This window comes from Polypterus senegalus, chromosome 6 (assembly GCF_016835505.1).
Source record: "Polypterus senegalus isolate Bchr_013 chromosome 6, ASM1683550v1, whole genome shotgun sequence".
Lineage (NCBI taxonomy): Eukaryota > Metazoa > Chordata > Cladistia > Polypteriformes > Polypteridae > Polypterus > Polypterus senegalus.
In genome coordinates this window covers 36602918-36622479 of record NC_053159.1, presented here as the reverse complement: position 1 = coordinate 36622479, position 19562 = coordinate 36602918, and the positions used below count along the sequence as shown (strand labels likewise).

Sequence of the window (19562 nt, the reverse complement as noted above, 5' to 3'; positions counted from 1 at the left end):
CAATTTGTACAAAGAACATCTGTATGGCAGGGTGATGAGAAAGAAGCCACAAACAGAGTCGCTTGTTGTATGCAAATGCTCACTTAGACGAGCTAGATTCATTTTGGAACAAAGTGCTTTGGACTGATGAGACAAAAATTAAGTTATTTGGTCATAAAAAAAGAACACCGCATTCCAAGAAAAACACCTGCTACCTACTGTCAAATTTGGTGGAGGTTCCATCATGCTGTGGGGCTGTGTGGCTAGTTCAGGGACTGGGGCCCTTGTTAAAGTCGATAGTCGGATGAATTCAACCCAATATCAACAAATTCTTCAGGTTAATGTTCAAGCATCAGTCACAAAGTTGAAGTTACACAGGGGTTGGATATTCCAACAAGACAAAGGCATTCATGCAGAGGGAGAAGTACAATGTTCTGGAATGGCCATCACAGTCCCCCATGCAGAGGGAGAAGTACAATGTTCTGGAATGGCCGTCACAGTCCCCTGATTTTGTATGGAAGAATGGTCAAAAATACCTCCATCCAGAATCCAGACACTCATCAAAGTCTATAGGAGGCGTCTAGACGCTGTTATATTTGCAAAAGGAGGCTCAACTAAGTATTGATGTCATATCTCTGTTGGGGTGCCCAAATTTATGCAACTGTCTAATTTTGTTATGAAGCATATTGCATATTTTCTGTTAATCCAATAAACTTAATGTCACTACTGAAATATTATTGTTTCCATAAGGAATGTCATATATTAAAAGGAAGTTGCTACTTTGAAAGCTCAGCCAATGATAAACAAAAATCCAAAAAATTAAGAGGGATTCCCAAACTTTTTCATATGACTGTATATATATATATATATATATATATATATATATATATATATATATATATATATATATATATATATATATACTGTATATTGGGTATCAACATTTTATAGTTTATCTAAAGTGACACAGCGTGACTAAGTATGGGTTTGGAAACGGCTTCATCCTGAAATGGACAGGAGTCCACAGTCCAGAGTTGCTTCTTGTCATCTGACTGTTGTATCTGAAAAATAAGGTTTGGCCTCCATGACCTGTTTGTACCTGTCTGTCTGTTATATACTGCCATTTCTATCTTATCTATCTATTTAAAACAACTGCCTGTTTTTATGTATCAGTAAATTCACACACACATGAACACGATCCAGACCTGGATCAACCAGGTTTAAAAATAAAGAGTTGGATGAGTGTACACACAAGCACTACATGCTCAATTGCCACTGTATTCAAACATGGAAACTTACGAATATCGTCTCATTCTCTTCCGTATGACATAGATGATGATGATGACGATCAAAAGAAAAAGCAGGGCACCTCCAATGATACAGCCCAACAGCAGTAAAAAGTTATCTACAAAACAAAGGCAGGTGAGTTTGTCTTTATTTAATTCTTTCTTAATATTGACATTTGAAATGATTCACCATATATGCAGTATATAGGCACACACTTACATTTACGTATGTGAAACTGACAAAACAAATGAAACATCAGGAATGGGTGTTAGGCCATCAAGAGCAGCTTCGGTTTTGTTAGTGTCTAGAACTGTCCTGCAGGGCATTTTGTTCCCTAAGAGGTTCCACCATTTGCTATTTTGCTGAGGTGGTGACTGGGATGGCAGCAATGGTTGTGGTATATACTGTAGCACATTTATTTCATGATCTTTGAGCCACTCATTGGCCACTTGCATCATGTGGATGGAGTCTTTGTCATTCTGGGTGCTTCTACAACTACTAGGACGAGATGAAGGTGATATTTCAGGATGGCATCATACTTGTTGGAATTAAGAGAACCAATGTCCTGCAGCAATGGCAGGAAAATGCATGCCTTACTATTAAAGATCCTCCAGAACATTTCATTGCGAGAAAGAAGCATTTAGGCTTGTAGAAGTCTATGATGATGTGACGTGAGCAAGGAGAACGATTGCATTGATGTTAATAAATCACTTGATAACACTAAAAGTCTGCAGATGGACATTCCAATGTGAGTGCCTTGCTGGATGGTTCAGTGCCCCAATCACAAAGGAAGCTGCTTGCATGTCATCGATGGAAGGACAGAGATAGACAGATTGGTGCTGGTTCTTTGCCAAGATGAGAAACCTGCACAGAAGGACATTGAGTGGTTGCTTGCTGGGGTATGTTCTTCCCCGATGAACACGATAGCAGCATCCCATTGGTGGATGTCTCATATGGATACCCGTAGTGCAGGATGTGAATTGCAGTGTTGTAGGCCCTCCTTGTCAGGGTTATTGGATGTCAACATGGGTGCTGCAGGAGAACATAATACCTTCTTTGAGGGGCTTCCAACTGACCCAGAAGTTCAAGGCTGTGGCACCAGAAGTACTCCCAGGTCCGGCATAAAATAAGTCAGTTTTCGTGTGCCGGTAGTCAGAGTTGGGAGGAGGTGAATGGAAACCCCATTGATGTATTGTGCTGCCTTGGAAAGAGGAACTGGAAGCCTGTTGAAGTATTGTGTAAATAAAACATCTTATATTTGAACCCAAAACAATGCCATCTACAGTAGTTATGTCTCAGGGTTTGGGGTCTTGCTATGCCCCCTGGTGGCAGCCATTTGATTTGCAACAAGGTAACTGAAGCACATTTGTTGTGAGAGACAGAATTATAAAATTTATTAAAGAATTCAAGGATTATATAAATATAGAGAATTACATTTATATAGAAGCACAGGAGAAGGAAAATAAAAACAGGTTTGTATTTATTGTAATTTTTCCCTACTCTGTTATTCTGTAATTTATTTGGTTATTTTACTGGTTGCAAGGCCCAGCAATGGCAGATGTGAAACTAGAGATAAAGCTAAAATTCAGAACATCTCGCCTTATTCATCAAATATCAGAATACATTTTCTAGAAGGCAGAAACATTATAATAGTAACCAGTCTGTACATTCTTATACTGTAAGCTGGAACGTTAATGATCTCTACAGAGGATTATTCCCACCACTCAAAAGACAATTTAATTGTACGATTTTACAAAAGTACTGTGTTATGTCACAGAGATGATTATGTTATATCACAATTGTGATTGTGTCATTTCATAACCTTATTGCATCACTTTGCACAGATATTGACCAAATATCAATTTATAATATTGAAATCACACACACACACACGCTTGTAGCGATGCTACATGAATGGAGACATCTTAATGTGTTTTGTGCCGAGTCGCATCTTTACTATCGTTGTCCCGTTTATGTAGTCTATGGTGCATTGTCACCTACAAACAAAGGGGAAAGGAGAACGTTTCATGAAGATGATGCCCTCAAAGTAATTTTCCTGTCGACCCATCAAGTCCATTTGGGTTATTTCTTATTTAAACGAGTGGAGGGAAATAAGAAAAGAAGGAGGTGAGAAGGAGAAGGAAACAAACCAGAACACAATCCCAAAACGCATCACAAGAGACAGAGAAACGCCAATCTGGGTCGTCACGCACCTATCCACAGCTTGCTCCTCACCATGCCGGACCTGTAACGATCTCGCCATTCTCACAAAACCCCGGGGTTCAGTAGTATCAGGGCACACCAAGGACCATATGGCGAGACCGTTTCTTTTTTATTTTGGGAAAGGAGCGAACAATCAAGTGATTCCATATTGCAGTCACCACTGGACAGTTTGTAACCAGTTCAAGGTCATTTCCATTAATCATTCTCTGGACAATTTCCTGGACTTTAAATATGACGTGTTTCTTTTGCGTAATATCTGTTTTATGTTCAGTTTAGGGTCAAGGGAGGATTTGCATTGTACTTTTAGTGCTGCACTGTTTATTATTATATCTCGTCGTTCACTTGTGGGGTTGTGGGTGTTAGAGGAGTGGAGGGGTGAGATATTTATACTGTTTGGCATTTTGTTCCATCTATTTTTCATTAATATTTATATTAAGTATATATATATATATATATAAAGTAACGATTATATATATATATATATATATATATATATTCACTTTATTAACTTACTGTTTGCCTTTTTTTGTCTATTTGATCACTGATTGGGGAAGTAATTGGAAGAAGTAAGGTTTGTCTAAGTCTAACGCCCCTCAGGTTGCCAGGCCACAGGTCTTGGCGGTGTAGTTGCCGGTCTGGACAATTGGGCCGGCCGTTACATGCTTTTGCTTTGTAGTGACAGAGGGATTCAGCACATGTATAGGAGACAGTCACGTGACAAGATCCAAAGACAGGTATACGTTCAGTTTTAATTAAGTTGCTCAGCACTGATGTTTGAATGTGGGCAGAGCAGTGACACTGAGTTAGTATTTCTGCCTCACAGTACCAGGGCCTACAGTTTGATTGCTAGTCTGGTCAAGGTCTGTGTGGCACTTGCAGATAGTCTCCATATGTTTGTAGGTTGATTACAGAGGAGGGTAGTAACAAGTTACATTTACTTGAGTAACTTTTTAAAAAAATTGTACTTCTAAGAGTAGTTTTACTGCACCATACGTTTTACTTTTACTTGAGTACATTTGTCAAGAAGAAACGCTACTCTTACTCCACTACATTGGGCAACACTCGAATCGTTACTTTTTTTCCATTAGATACGCTATATTTTTGCCAGAGAGAAGCCGCCAGTGGATCTACTGCATGACTGTTTCACCAATCAGACATAGCAGCAATAATCACAAGACTCCGTTTCACCAATCAGACGTAGCAACAATAATCACATGGCTCAGTTTCACAAATCAGACATAGCCATGCAGTCACATGACCACACACAAACTGTGGTGGCATAGTGGCACAAACTCCTCACAGACAGCGGACAGGAAAAGAAAGAATACAAGTGGAACCTCGGTTTGCGAGCATAATTTGTTCCGGAAACGTGCTCGCAATCCAAAGCACTCGTATATCAAAACGAATTTCCCCATAAGAAAGAAAGGAAACTCAGATGTTTCGTTCCACAACCCAAAATTATTCATATAAAAATGATTAATACAAAGTATAAAGTAAAAATACATAAAAAAAAAATGAACCTGCACTTTACCTTTGAAAAGAATCATGGCTGGTGTGAGTGAGTTTCTAAACTCTTGTGGTATTTCACCCAACGGGACGACACGCAGAAGAGCATCCTGAAGCAACCGCAGGCACCCAGAGCTGTAGCAGTTCAGAATCTGAAAAGATCGCAGTCATACTATAAGCACCTGCCGTTGATGGGTGATACAAGGAACAAGGAACATTATAAATGCGCAGGGCACAGTATTGCTTGGCCACTAACCTGGGCATGACCCTGCCTGATTGCTGTGTCTGTGTATAGGAGAGTGGTAGGTCCCGTTACAATAAATAACCACGCTGTTCCTGTTTCAAGCTGAATAAAGATGGTGTCACTAAAGTCTTGAGACTCAGCTTTGTGTTTTGGGACTCGCATGTCACAGCACACACAAGGTCACAATGCTGTAGTAAACAGTATACGCTCGTATGGATGTTGACTATATGAGTGAGGCACGCCGACTGACGATTGCCCACAATTCTGCAGTGAGAGAGAGAAGAACCATCAGCTCAGTTGTGATCACGTGACGCTCGGCAGACAAAGCTTATACGGACTACTCGTATTGCAAGACCTCGCTCATTTATCAAATCAAAATTTATTAAAGATTTTAGCTCATCTTGCAAAACACTCACAAACCAAGTTACTCGCAATCCAAGGTTCCACTTGTACATGAAAAATGAGAGCCAACTCCTGCTGAAGCTTAACCATCACTTCACTGAGTGAAGAACAAGCACGTTTTAACCAAACATGCACAGACACAGACAGGCAAGGTAAAGTGAGACTTCTTGTACGTGCACAGGCTTCCTTGTTCTAATTTTATTTTCTATCAGCTGTGCTATTTGGAGGGCAAATGAATATACAGTATTATACTGTCAGAGTACAGTATATCTTGTCACTGTAAGTAGTTTGCACTGTTCAAACATACATGTTACCTACTGTAGGTATTGGCTTCAAAAGCTTTGTTGTGAAAAACTGAGATTTGGAACTTTGTGTTATTTGTGCATCTTTATTTTGTAAAGATGTTAGTTATTTTTACTAATTTTTTTATTTTATTATTTAGAAATAGCAGAATTTGCACATTATTTTATATTTTGGTCTGTCTTATTACAACATTTCTAAAAAATAAATCATTTATTATGTAGTATTATCAGTACCTGAGTAGTCTTTTCACTCTTACTTGAGTAATTTTTTGGATACCTACATTTTACTTCTACTTGAGTAATATTATTTTGAAGTAACGCTACTCTTACTTGAGTACAATTTTTGGCTACTCTACCCACCTCTGGTTGATTAATACGTGTGCCAAACCGTGGTAGATCACTTGTTTAACAACTGAATACATGAAAATGTGTCATTTAATTATCCTCAATTACTAAAATAATTTTACCCACAACCATAAGAGGAAAAAAGTGCACAGACGTCTTCCATCCCTAAAGACGGAGATAGTGTTTGGACAGGCGGCCTGCTTAAAAAATAAGGATGAGAAGAAGGCCAGAGTTGTGGCAGTTTTACTTCATTTGTAGCCAATGATATAGCGCCTGACTCTGAAGGGCGATGTAGGAATGTGTAGTGAGAAAAGCCGACTGATTCATGTTAGTCAATCAATTCCCTATGAGTTTTGCCTTTGGCATTGCCTGTAAATTAATTTACAACTCCTGCCAGATTGTTCTTAACTTTCTCTGTAGGACGGTTTTCCAGGTGTCTGCAGCACATTTACTGGTACACATAAAGATTATAGAAGTATGATAGCTGCTTACACTGTAGTATACAAATATTAAAGATGGTATGCAAGACAGATGAGAGAGACAAGTGTGTAACACAGAAGAGGCTGTCTGTTCTCAGTTCGCGTACAGGCTTTCTGAAGTTTCGCAATTTATCAAGCTTTCTCATCTAGCGTTTTAATTGACATCACAGTCAGCTTGGCTTTGCTCAGATGCACAGCCTTCAGTGAGAGGGGGTTCAGCCATTCCCTTGAGATTCAAGACTTTTGCTTCCAATTTAGTGAAAAGCTTGTAAAAGGCGGGTGGCGCAGTGGCTATGCTGATGTCTTTCAACAAGCTGACCAGGGTTCATGTCCTGGGTGCCCTCTGCGTGGAGTTTGGATGTTCTCTCCAGGTCTGCCAGACTTTCCTCTGGGTGCTCCAGTTTCCACCCACTGTCCAAAGACATGCAGGTTAAGTGGATTGGTGATGCTCAGTTTGCCGCTGACGTGTTTGTGTTCACGCTGAGGTGGGCCGGCACCCTGTCCAGGGATCGATTGTTCCTGCCTTGTGTCTGATGCTGGCTAGGATAGACTCCAGCTCCCCCATAACCTTACTCTGGATAAGATGGCTTTTAAGATGGATGGATGGATTATAAAAGAAGGAAGTTTACCTGATACAGTTATGAGCTTGTTACACATAACAATAAAGTTTTTTTAGCTGTCTGTTTTCTAGCTATTTAGAGTTCTGATTGATCATGACAAAGACATTTAATGGTGATGTCTGATGTTGTGTTCCATGGCTCTGTACTTGAGTACATTCTTTGTCTTTACCACGTGGTCCTATGTCCATGGTGTTGTATTCCTCACCATAAAAAGCTTTTTGCTGTGTCCTTTGACACTGCATAGGGAAAAGTGTGAGTCCTTTGAGTTTAGCTGCTGAATTTCTCTTCCTGAAGTAATGCAGTTTCTCAATCTTCTCAGACTGGGCTCAGTCACTGATACAAAGCTTGACTTGGAAGAATGGATCTAAGAGCAATTTCAGGCATCCACCTCCAAGGCTCAATGGAGAGTAGCTACCAGGTTCAAAGAACATTTGTAAAAAGAAGAGATGAACACGTCCACTTTGAATGGGAGGAGTAGGTTTTGGTTATTGAATCAATGTCCATTCCTGCTACAGATCCAGTGCCTGCTTATACAGTAGGTGAGATATTTTGTCAGCCCAAGTTACAACTCTAACATTACTTTTTGGGCACCTTTTCGTCTGAAGGACTCCTTGCAGACATGTTGGCTCATCTCTGATCGACTCCTTTGTAATTAGGTGACCAAAATACTGGTAGAGCTGCAGTGGTCACTAATACAGTCCTAACGGGCCTTGTGTGCTACTGAAAGCCTAGCAAAATGGGGTAGCCTCCACGTTACCCTACAGCAATATAAAATGGTGGTGGGAAATCTAAATTAATCCAACTTAATTCTGGGTAATAGATACATACTATATGTAAAAGACAAATAATTTATACTGAAAGGAATACTATACCTCCCTGTGTGGAGTTTGCATGTTCTCACCGTGTCTGCGTGGGTTTCCTCCCACAGTCCAAAGACATGCAGGTTAGGTGCATTGGTGATCCTAAATTGTCCTTGGTGTGGGTGTGTGTGTGTGTGCCCTGCGGTGGGCTGGCACCCTGCCCGGGATTTGTTCCTGCCTTGTACCCTGTGTAGGCTGGGATTAGCTCCAGTAGACCCCCGTGACCCTGTGTTTAGATATAGCAGGTTGGATAATGACTGAGGGTGGCATGGTGGCACAGTGGGTAGCGCTGCTGCCTCGCAGTTAGGAGACCCAAGTTCGCTTCCTGGGTCCTCCCTGCGTGGAGTTTGCATGTTCTCCCCGTGTCTGCGTGGGTTTCCTCCCACAGTCCAAAGACATGCAAAGTAGGTGCATTGGTCATCCTAAATTGTCCCTAGTGTGTGTGTGTGTGTGTGTGTATATGCCCTGCGGTGTGCTGGCACCCTCCCCAGGGTTTGTTTCCTGCCTTGCGCCCTGTGTTGGCTGGGATTGGCTCCAGCAGACCCTCGTCACCCTGTAGTTAGGATATACAGTAGCGGGTTGGATAATGGATGGATGGATGTATAATGACTGACTTCAATAACCTTTTCATTTTTTAAAGTTTGAATTACACTATATTATTCTTTTTGTAAAGACCCTTTCTCATACAGAAGATACTCAAAATGTTTAAGCAACGTTGACTGGGATTTGGGACCCTGAAGCTTATTGGTAGTTTATTCACCAATCCCCGAGTCTCACTGACTAACATTGCCCTCCAGATGATATTAACATTGAAAAGTACACAGAGAGACGCGTACAACTAAAGATTATAAGTTAAAGAAAAGCAAATGAAATAAAGTGTCAGGAAGAGAAAAAGCTTCATTCTTGTGCATATCCGAGATGCTTCACCAAACAGAAGGTCAACTCACCCAAGCAGTTTCACAGATTGCCGACTAAATAATCCAGTTGTGAATATGAATACAAGCATAATAATGGAAGGCAGGTCTACAAAACAAATGCTCATGCTGTGCTGAAACTTTTTATTTTATTTGCCATTTGATCTTACACAAAAAAAATCACTTTAGATGGAGCTCTTTAGCCACACAGCTGTCTAAGTCAGATGGAGGCTGAATGCTGAGCGGAACACAGAAGACGCCGGCTCTTTGTTCATTTTGCGGAGTTTCCGGAGTTTCTTGATTTTTTACAGGCTTTTTCATTCAGTATTCCTCTTTTGGAGATGTAGAGTGACATCACAGTCAGCCTGCTCCTGCTCGCTCAAAGGCCTAGCCATGATTGGGAGCTGGCATTGCAATGTGCTTTGACTTGAGGCTCTTTTATTTCCAGATTAGTCACAAAGTAATAAAGCTAAAAGTTTACTTGGCTCAGTTTTTCATGAGCCAATTACACATGAGGAAGCAGGTCTTTAGTCAGTTGTTTATTGGCTGCTTACAGTGCTAACTTGTTTTGGCACAGATAAAGCCATTTGTATGATCCCAAGCTTTTGTAGATTTCCAGTTCTGTGTAGACGGGCGCTCTCTTTGCTCATGGTTCAAGTAAAGAATACATTATGTTTGACCCAGAGTCCGTCCCTAGTGTGGTGCATTCTACCTCAACTCCTTCTAAATGTTAGTCTGTTTGCTGTGTCTTCTGTAACCTGCCAGAGAAAAGCATCACTTCTGTCTATGCACCGGAATTCTCATTTTCAAGTTAGGCTGATCCCACGTTGGGTTTAGTCCCTGGCACATAGTTTGGCTGGGAAGTACTGATCTTTGAATTTGTGACCCCCTAGAGAGTTTTCTGATAGTCCAGTTCCTAGGATAGAGAAACATTCAGGCCCAAAGATGGTGCTTTCAGTTCAAAGAAAATATCTGTCTCCGAAGAGACAGCAAAGACAGATTTGAGTTCACTTCCAGTTAAAGAGGAGCAGGAATGTGTCCATCAGAATAGACAAGAGTTCAGCTAGATCAGGGGTGCCCACACTTTTTCTGCTTGCGAGCTACTTTTAAAATGACCAGGTCAAAATGATCAACCTACATTAAAAATTATATATATATATATTGTCAGGGATGCCAGGGGCAACGACCCGGCCGGGACGCCGTGAGGGACCGGATGTGGGCCTGCGCCCACTCTGGATCACGTCGGGGCCGCCATCCTGGTTGCTTTGGGGGCCACGGGTTGAAGGCATGGAAGCCCCACCCTGCAGGGGCCCATGGTCACCACCAGGAGGTACCCCAATGCCTTGGGGACCTGTTACCTCAGCACTTCCGCCACATCAGGAAGTGCTGGGGGGAAGATTAAGGAGGACACCCGGTGAGCTGCCGGGAGAACAGCCGGCACTTCCGCCACGCTGGGGCGTGGCCAACGGGGGAGTGGCGGAAACCACCTGGAGCTCATCCAGGACCATATAAAAGGGGCCGTCTCCCTTCATTCAAGGCTGGAGTCAGGTGGAAGAAGGACAAGGCACGAGAGGTGTGTGGAGGCGGCCCGAAGAAAGGCATTGTGAGGCCAGGACTGTGTGTTGGGGTTTGGACTGGGTCTGAGTGACCATTATTATTGTAAATAGTGTATATAATAAAACGTGTGGTGGTGATTTACAACATGTCCGCCTGTCTGTGTCTGGGTCGGCTCCACAATATATATATATATATATATATATATATATATATATATATATATATATATATATACACAGTATATATACAGTATATATGCTATATATATATATATACTGAGTATCAAAGGTGGGTAGTAACGAGTTACATTTACTTGAGTAACTTTTTAAAAAAATTGTACTTCTAAGAGTAGTTTTACTGCACCATACTTTTTACTTTTACTTGAGTACATTTGTGAAGATGAAACGCTACTCTTACTCTGCTACATTGGGCAACACTCGAATCATTACTTTTTTTCCATTAGATACGCTATATTTTTGCCAGAGAGAAGCCGCCAGTGGATCTACTGCATGAAAGTCTGACAGACAATTTTCAGTCTGCTCTGTGTAGCGTATGCTGTCAAGTTGCGCACACGCCTTCCATTGCGTCTCCAGCTCTGACGCGAGGTTTTGGATGTTCCCCAAATCAAGGCGCTGCAGCTTTGAGGACAGATGTTGCATTTTTCGTTTGAAAGCATTACCTCAGCTAATCATATTGACTGTGGTTTTCTCTTTTCCTTGCAGCTGTAAATTAAGCTCATTCAACATGTTGGTCAGATCAGAAAATAAAAATGGCAAGTCTAGCGGCCATTGATCGTTATTAAGATGCTTGTATTCTGCATGTTTAATGACAAGGAGAAACTCCTTTTACTCCGGCCAGGGGTCTTGAAATCTCAGCAGGAATTTCTCCCTGGCCATCTGCCTCAACGAAGGCCTCTTTTATCATCTCTCCATCTTGGGAGGACTTCTTATGGTTAATGATCGAGTGACTCACCCGGAACGATGCGTCGGTGTGTCTGCCTTTGCTTTTGAATTCAGCCGAGTAAAAAATTGTGGCTGTCTGTTTAACTGCGATTTTAGTTCCCTCTCCTTTCTCTTTCTCAGATCACTTTTCGGAAGGAAGTCAGTTTCGTAGTTTTTATGAACAGTTCGAAAGTGTCTTTCCACATTTTCCTTCTTTGGAATAGCAATAATAGATTGACAGATCAGACCAACGCACTTCGATTGTGACATTGTATGAGAAAAAAAATCCTCTTCCAATTCCACATCCAGCCCATAACCAACAATTTTTTTTTTAACTCCCTTCTTTAGTCGATATGAATTGAAAGGCTAACTAGATCACTTAGATAGCCGGAGTTTTGCAGTAGCTCACGCGTTTGATCGTGTGTGAGGGATGACCAGTGTGTTACAAGAAAAGAGATCTCAGACTGACCGCCCTGTATGTCAATCAAGTGTCAAATGCCATAGGGAGGATATATGATAGACAAATGTTTAAATTTTTTTTTTTTTGAATGTAACGCAATCTACCTGCACTCCCTTTCCGACCTACTGGTCGATCGCTAACAACATATTGGGCACCCCTGAGCTAGATGTTATAAGCTTATTCTGTTTTTAACTTTTTTCCTTGCTTGTAAAGGTTTTGGGGGATTTAATTTTTGAAATTAGTTTTTAGTTTTCTAGAACGAATTTTGTCATTCAGTTGCCATAATGTTGTTATTGAAAGCCAACCGGAAATGTGCAATGTGTGACATCACCATTGCAACAGTATAAAGGTTCCAAGTGCCATGCACTTTCTGGTGGTCCAAGATTGTGGATTTTTATAGTGTGGTTATTCTCTAAATATTCCTAGTTAAAGACTCTTTTGATTCAACATTAATTTGGGTTTGGTGTTTTGGCTTTATTATTAGAGATATTTCACCCTTCTGGTTATATCCTTTGACACATTATTCCAACTATGTTTCACCTTCTGGTCCGTATTGCCTCTGAAATTTCTACCTGCCCTTTTAAGCAGAACACATTCCAAGCACCTCTTGCTCTGATAAAAGTCTGCCCAGATGTTGGTTCATCTTTGATTAGTACGTCTGATTATCAGAGGAAATTCAGAAAGCTGGCTGACCAAATGTTGGCTACCCAAAGAGCTGCAGAAGAGCAGAGCTATTCGTATTAATGGAATGTAAATGGTTAGGAGTAGATGCCTATCTACATTTCTGTTAGGTCGGTTATTTTAGCAGCTAGTGTGCCAAAGGGCAATACCCAGTTTGACCTACAATAGGAAAGTCTTGCAGTATGACTGATCTGACCAGATGACATTTTTTCACCACTTATTAGACCACTGCTTCGTTACTTTGCATTTGTGATGTAATAAGGGATTTAAGCACCTCAACCCAACCATATTATTCATCTCTGTGAAGACGGAGGACCTGCTCTCACTGATTAAGAGATGCTTGTCTGTTGTTCCCTGAATCTCGAGTCAATGCATGGACAGCACAGTCATGGAGTTTTATTCACAGCTGCACCCGTGTGATGATATCTAGGGTAAACATTTTTAATGCTAATACTTTCCTCTAAATGCATTACTTGACGTTAATATCTATTGCATTCTAATGAGTTTACAAAGCAATTTGAATATGCAGAATTTTAAAGATTAAGTTAGTTATTAGACAGTAAATTTTAAGACAGCTCCCCAGTGATGTCTTTACCTCTGACTACACCACAGATATATTGTCTTGCAAAAGCTGTCTTACAGGGCAGCATTAAAGATGAATTAGTGTCAGTTGCTTTTGTGTTTGTGCGTAACTAAATTTTAGTTCTTTACATGTTCATCATTATTTCAGTGATGTCCTTGTAAATCAGCATATGGATGGGTGTCACCTTCTTTTTCATGCAAGTAAGAATTTCTCTGTACTCTACTTTAATAAAAGGATAAGTGTCCATGTGTCTGTCTGTGTGTCCGTCCGGTTACTATGTCTCAGTCATTCCAATAGATGGTGCATCACAAACATTAACACGGCTTACCAAGTGACATATAACAGAGACACGTGCATTGCGGGGTGCACTGCAAACGTTAACACTGAGGTCTCCATTGATCACTTAGATTTCACCCTGTCTTAGACGAGCACAACAGCTAGTAACCCCATAAATCTGTAATTTTAGACATTTTCATCCGCTGTGGTGCTATGTGGTTCCTTAGATGTGTGACGAAGTGTGTTTATCTCAGAGTCTGAACTAAAATTGAAACTTCAAACAAAATACTTTGAAAAAGATTTTTCTGTTATCCATGTTTCTTGATTATTGTTAAACACAAATATTTTGTATTCCTGTCATTTATTTACTTGTATATTTTCTGCTATGTTGCTGACATCACCCTGCCACCAGTTTGTATCAGGATTTCATCGTGAACATCACCATATATACAGTATAGCCCAAAAAAGTAAAGGAACACTTTTTAATCAAAGTATAAACTTTAATCAAGTCAATGAAACTTCTGGGCTATTGATCTGCTCAGTTAAGTAGCAGAGGGGGTTGTTAATCAGTTTCAGCTGCTTTGGTGCACTAGAGGGGCAACAATAAGATGACCACCAAAACAGGAATGGTTTAACAGGTGGAGGCCACTGACATTTTTCCCTCCTCATCTTCTCTGTTTCTTCACTAGTTTTGCATTTGGCTACGGGCTGTGTCACTACTGGTAGCATGAGGAGATACCGGGACCCTACAGAGGTGACACAGGTAGTCCAACTTCTCCAGGATGACACATCAATACTTACCATTGCCAGCAGATTTGCTGCATCTCCCAGCACAGTCAAAAGGACATGGAGGAGATTCCAGGATACAGGCAGTTACTCTAGGAGAGCTGGACAGGTCAGTAGAAGGACCTTAACCCATCAGCAGGACCGGTATCTGCTCCTTTGGGTAAGGAAGAACAGGACGAGCACTGCCAGAGCTCAACAAAATGACCTCCAGCAGGCCACTGGTGTAAATGTCTGTGACCAAACAATAAGAAACAGACTTCATGAGGGTGACCTGAGGGCCCAACGTCCTCTAGTGGGCCCAACATCCTCTAGTGGGCCTTGTGCTCACTGCCAGCACCATGAAACTCGATTGGCATTTGCCATAGAATACCACAATTGGCAGATCCACCACTGGCACCCTGTGCTTTTCACAGATGAGAGCAGGTTCACCTTGAGCACATGTGACCAACATGAAAGGGTTTGGAGAAGCTGTGGAGAACTTTTTGCTGCCTGTAACATATTTCAGCATGACTGGTTTGGTGGTGGGTCAGTGATGGTCTGGGGAGGCATATCCATGGAGGGAGACACAGACCTCTACAGGCTAGACAACGGCATCTTGACTGCCATTAGGTATTGGGATAAAATCCTTGGACTTGTTGTCAGACCCTGTGCTAGTGCAGTTGGTCATGGGTTCCTCCTGGTGTACAACAATGCCCGGCCTCATGTGGTGAGAGTATGTAGGCAGTTCCTGGAGGATGAAGGAATTGATACCATTGACTATACCTCCTAACCCCCCGCGCCCCCCACACACTCACTACCCTGACTTAAATCCAATAGAACACCTCTGGGGCATTATGTTTCAGTCCATCTGATGCTGTCATGTTGCACCTCAGACTGTCCAGGAGCTCAGTGATGCCCTGGTCCAGATCTGGGAGGAGATCCCCCAGGACACCATCCGTCGTCTCATTAGGACCATGCCCAAATGTTGTCAGGCATGCATACAAGCACGTGGGGGCCATACAAACTACTGAGTACGATTTGGAGTTGCTGCAATGAAATGTCAGACAAATGGACTAGCCTGCCGCAACATTTTTTCACTTTGATTTTTTGATTTAGATGTATACTTATATAGATAGACTAGCAAAATACCCGCGCTTCGCAGCGGAGAAGTAGTGTGTTAAAGAAGCAATGAAAAAGAAAAGGAAACATTTTGAAAATAACGTAACATGATTGTCAATGTAATTGTTTTGTCACTGTTGTGAGTGATGAGTGTTGTTGTCATATATATATATATATATTTACACACACACACATAAACATATATATATACATATCTATACATATACACATATATACATACATATATATCTACATATATACACATACATATACATACACACATACATACATACACACACACACATATATATACACACAAATACATATATATATACATACACACACACACATATATAAACATATATATACATATACATACATATCTACATATATACACACACAGCTATTTCGTATCAGTGCAATACGCTGCTTGTTAAAACGGATGACTCCGCTCTTACGTGCAAGTCTGCGTGGATATTATGAACTATCGTATTTGTTCAAGTTCTATTTAAATTTTAAATAGAAGGAATTTTTATTTAGTCGACAGAAATATCTTTGGTAGGAATGGTAAAACAGACAGGAATATTATTCTGAATAAATCAACTCAAACCTTAAACAACTTATAATATTTTGCTCTCCATAAAAATATATCCTGTCTAAATTATACAAGTTAGAAATAAAGTAAACATTAAAAGAACAAACATTGAAATTTCTTTACTCTTATGTAATTTTATATAAAAAATAAACTTAGATTTTAAATATCCCAAAAGATTTTGCTCTCCATAAAAATATATCCTGTCAAAATTATACAAATTCAAATATGAACATGCTGCATAACAAAACCTGGAAATATAAATAAAATGTGTTCCTTTCAGCAATAACAAATCAAATCATTCAGTTGTCTTTGCTCATATGTCATTTTAGAGCTGGACGCCTGGCATCTTTTTTTGGCCACAGGTTCGTTTCTGTTTGGTGTGAGGTTCTGTGTTGTGGAGATTCTCAGGATGGATTGCAGGTGCTCATCAGTGAGGCGACTCCTGTGTGCTGTTTTGTTAGTCTTTATCACTGAGAAGAGCTTCTCACACAGATATGTGCTACCAAACATGCACAAGGTTCGAGCCGCATGTAGACGGACTTTTTTTGTTCTTCAAAGTCACCAAAGCGCCGTGCAAACTCAGTGCGCTCAGTTTATCAGCAAAGTGCGATTTGGGAACACCGTAGTGACGACTTGGTTTAACATTACTTGGCAACAGGGAAAGTGGGGCAAGGTGCACTGGTGCATTTGTGTCTCCCATAAAAGCAGCTTCACTTGAAATCACTTTGTGATTGTGCACGGGTAAAAACGTCCGCTGAAGTGTCAGATTCTTATTTAATTCTTCTGCTTTCTGTATCTTCTGCATTGCATTCAGGTTACCCTGATGTTTTGTCTCATAGATTAAATTCTGTAATTACAGCCACATTAGCTCCACAAATGAGACACACGGGTTCAGTAAACATATACTCAGCCTCCCATCGGTTTTTAAAGGCTCTATTTTCAGAATCAACTTTTCTCTTCAGCATCGTGTGAGCTAGCTCCGCAATAACTTGCAGCATCATAAGGTAGACTTGATTAACGCGGTAAGTGTTCGGCAAGGCAGCTGAAGCGCTGCATTATGGGATCTGTAGTTTATTGTGTTACCAGCGCTTCATATACCGGGCTTTAATAACAATAATACAGTATATAAAATGATCTCGGGGCGGATATAATTACGCCGGGCGGATGTGGCCCCGCCCTTGAGTTTGACACATATGGACTAAATAGAACTTGAAAAGATATATTTTTCAAATGTGATCGCGCAATTCAGATAGAGTTGACGCGACTACAGCCTGCATGCCTCAATAAGTCATCCTCCCTCGCTCTTACTTTTTACCGTTCATCTAATGAATACACTGAGTATGGCTTTACCAAAACAATCATTGATGGCGAATAAAGTATCCATTATTCGAGTATGTAGATCGGGATATATATATATACATATATATATATACCCGCGTATCGCAGCGGAGAAGTAGTGTGTTAAAAAGCTAGAAAAAGAAAAGGGAACATTTTAAAAATAGCGTAACATGACTGTCAATATACAGTATTTGATTTGTGAGTGTTACTGAGTGTTGCTGTCATCAAGGATTTGATTATCATTATTTCTTTCAATCAGGTTCGTATTTGTAGGATGTGTTGTGTTCAAGTTACATTCCGTGTTTGTCAATCGTTGTAAAGATGACAGGTTTCATTCATCGATTCGTTTCTTACTGCATCAATAAACAGCTCGTCTTCTTCTTTATCTGAGACCTGACACACTGCATGCACGGGTTTTTTACACTGTCTTCCTTTAGCGGAACATTGACTTTTTCCACGTGTGCTTTGTTTCCGCAGTAGCTGGATTTATGAATATGCTTATCAGGCGCTTCATATTTTTGCTGCCTTTTCAATTGTGTAATTGGTTTTGTTCAGCTCTTTGGAACTGTTGCTTTTATCTGTGCACTCGTCAGTTCACGTGAGCCACTCGGTGTACATGCATCGAAGGTTCCCAGCTGTGCTGGTGCCATCTCGTGCTATGTCCATGGCTGTATTTAATGTTACCTTAGTCCTGGCACTTAAAACTTTCTCTCGCAGTTTCGCTGAGTTTGTGTCAAACACCACCCTGACCATCTCATCTTCCTCTCCATAAGCACAGTCCTTCACCCGTGAATATTTAGTGGGAGTTTGCTATTGGATTGCGCTGACGGACGGCCTTATATGGGCAGGCACTAAATTACAAACGCCAGCGCAGCCTGTCTATGAACTTAATTTAAAGTGTAGGTTTACATCGTGCTTTGTTTCAGTAGCAGAACTCATGAATATGGTTGTATATGTCACTTTCGCTTCGCTTCTTATTGTTTAGCTGCCTTCTCAATTATATAATGCATGTTTTCTTCAGCTTTTGAGGTCTTCCTGGTTTTCTATGTACTGCGTGATGATTACGTAGGAGGCGTGATGATGTCACACGAAACTCCGCCCCCACGGCGTTGAAGCTCATCTCCATTACAGTAAATGGAGAAAACTGCTTCCAGTTATGACCATTACGCGTAGAATTTCGATATAAAACCTGCCCAACTTTTGTAAGGAAGCTGTAAGGAATGAACCTGCCAAATTTCAGCCTTCCACCCACACGGGAAGTTGGAGAATTAGTGATGAGTCAGTGAGTGAGTGAGTGAGTGAGTGAGTGAGTGAGTGAGTGAGGGCTTTGCCTTTTATTAGTATAGATAATGATATGCAACTAAGACCGGTTGTTCAGTAGAACAATGCAATGGTTCTGTACTGTTTACTAGATGAGAAAATTGAGGAAAGTAGCTGAGAAGGACAGCTGAGGTCTGATAGATAGATAGATAGATAGATAGATAGATAGATAGATAGATAGATAGATAGATAGATAGATAGATAGATAGATATGAAAGGCACTATATGATAGATAGATAGATAGATAGATAGATAGATAGATAGATAGATAGATAGATAGATAGATAGATAGATAGATAGGCACTATATGATAGATAGATAGATAGATAGATAGATAGATAGATATGAAAGGCACTATATGATAGATAGATAGATAGATAGATAGATAGATAGATAGATAGATACTTTATTAATCCCAAGGGGAAATTCACATAATCCAGCAGCAGTATACTGATACAAAGAAACAATATTATGGCAGCGTCTATCATACACGTCTTAAACACAAGACTGCCGGGTGTCTGTAATATTTGTGCCATTTTCTCCAACCCCTGCAGTGTTTTAATGTATTGAGTTGAGCAGACTTCGTACTGGGATGTGATAGTCAGCTAATGATGGACTCAACTCTGTACCTGTAAAAGGTAGAGAGAATAAAATGGAGAAATCTGAGCTTTTCTTCTTCACAAAGTCCAGGATGTGTTGTACCCACTTTAGTTCATAAGTGATGGTCAGTCAAAGAAATTTAAAGTTGCTCATCCCCTCCACTGCA

At 40.6% G+C, this 19562-nt stretch overlaps 1 long non-coding RNA gene across 1 annotated transcript in view; it reads right to left on the bottom strand.

The window, feature by feature from the left end:
- LOC120530969 overlaps positions 1 to 19562 on the bottom strand; it is a 45850-nt gene that overhangs the window by 10173 nt on the left and 16115 nt on the right. The window contains exon 3 of the long non-coding RNA XR_005634047.1: positions 1279 to 1384. This is a non-coding gene — a long non-coding RNA (uncharacterized LOC120530969). The remainder of the gene's footprint in view (positions 1 to 1278; positions 1385 to 19562) is intronic.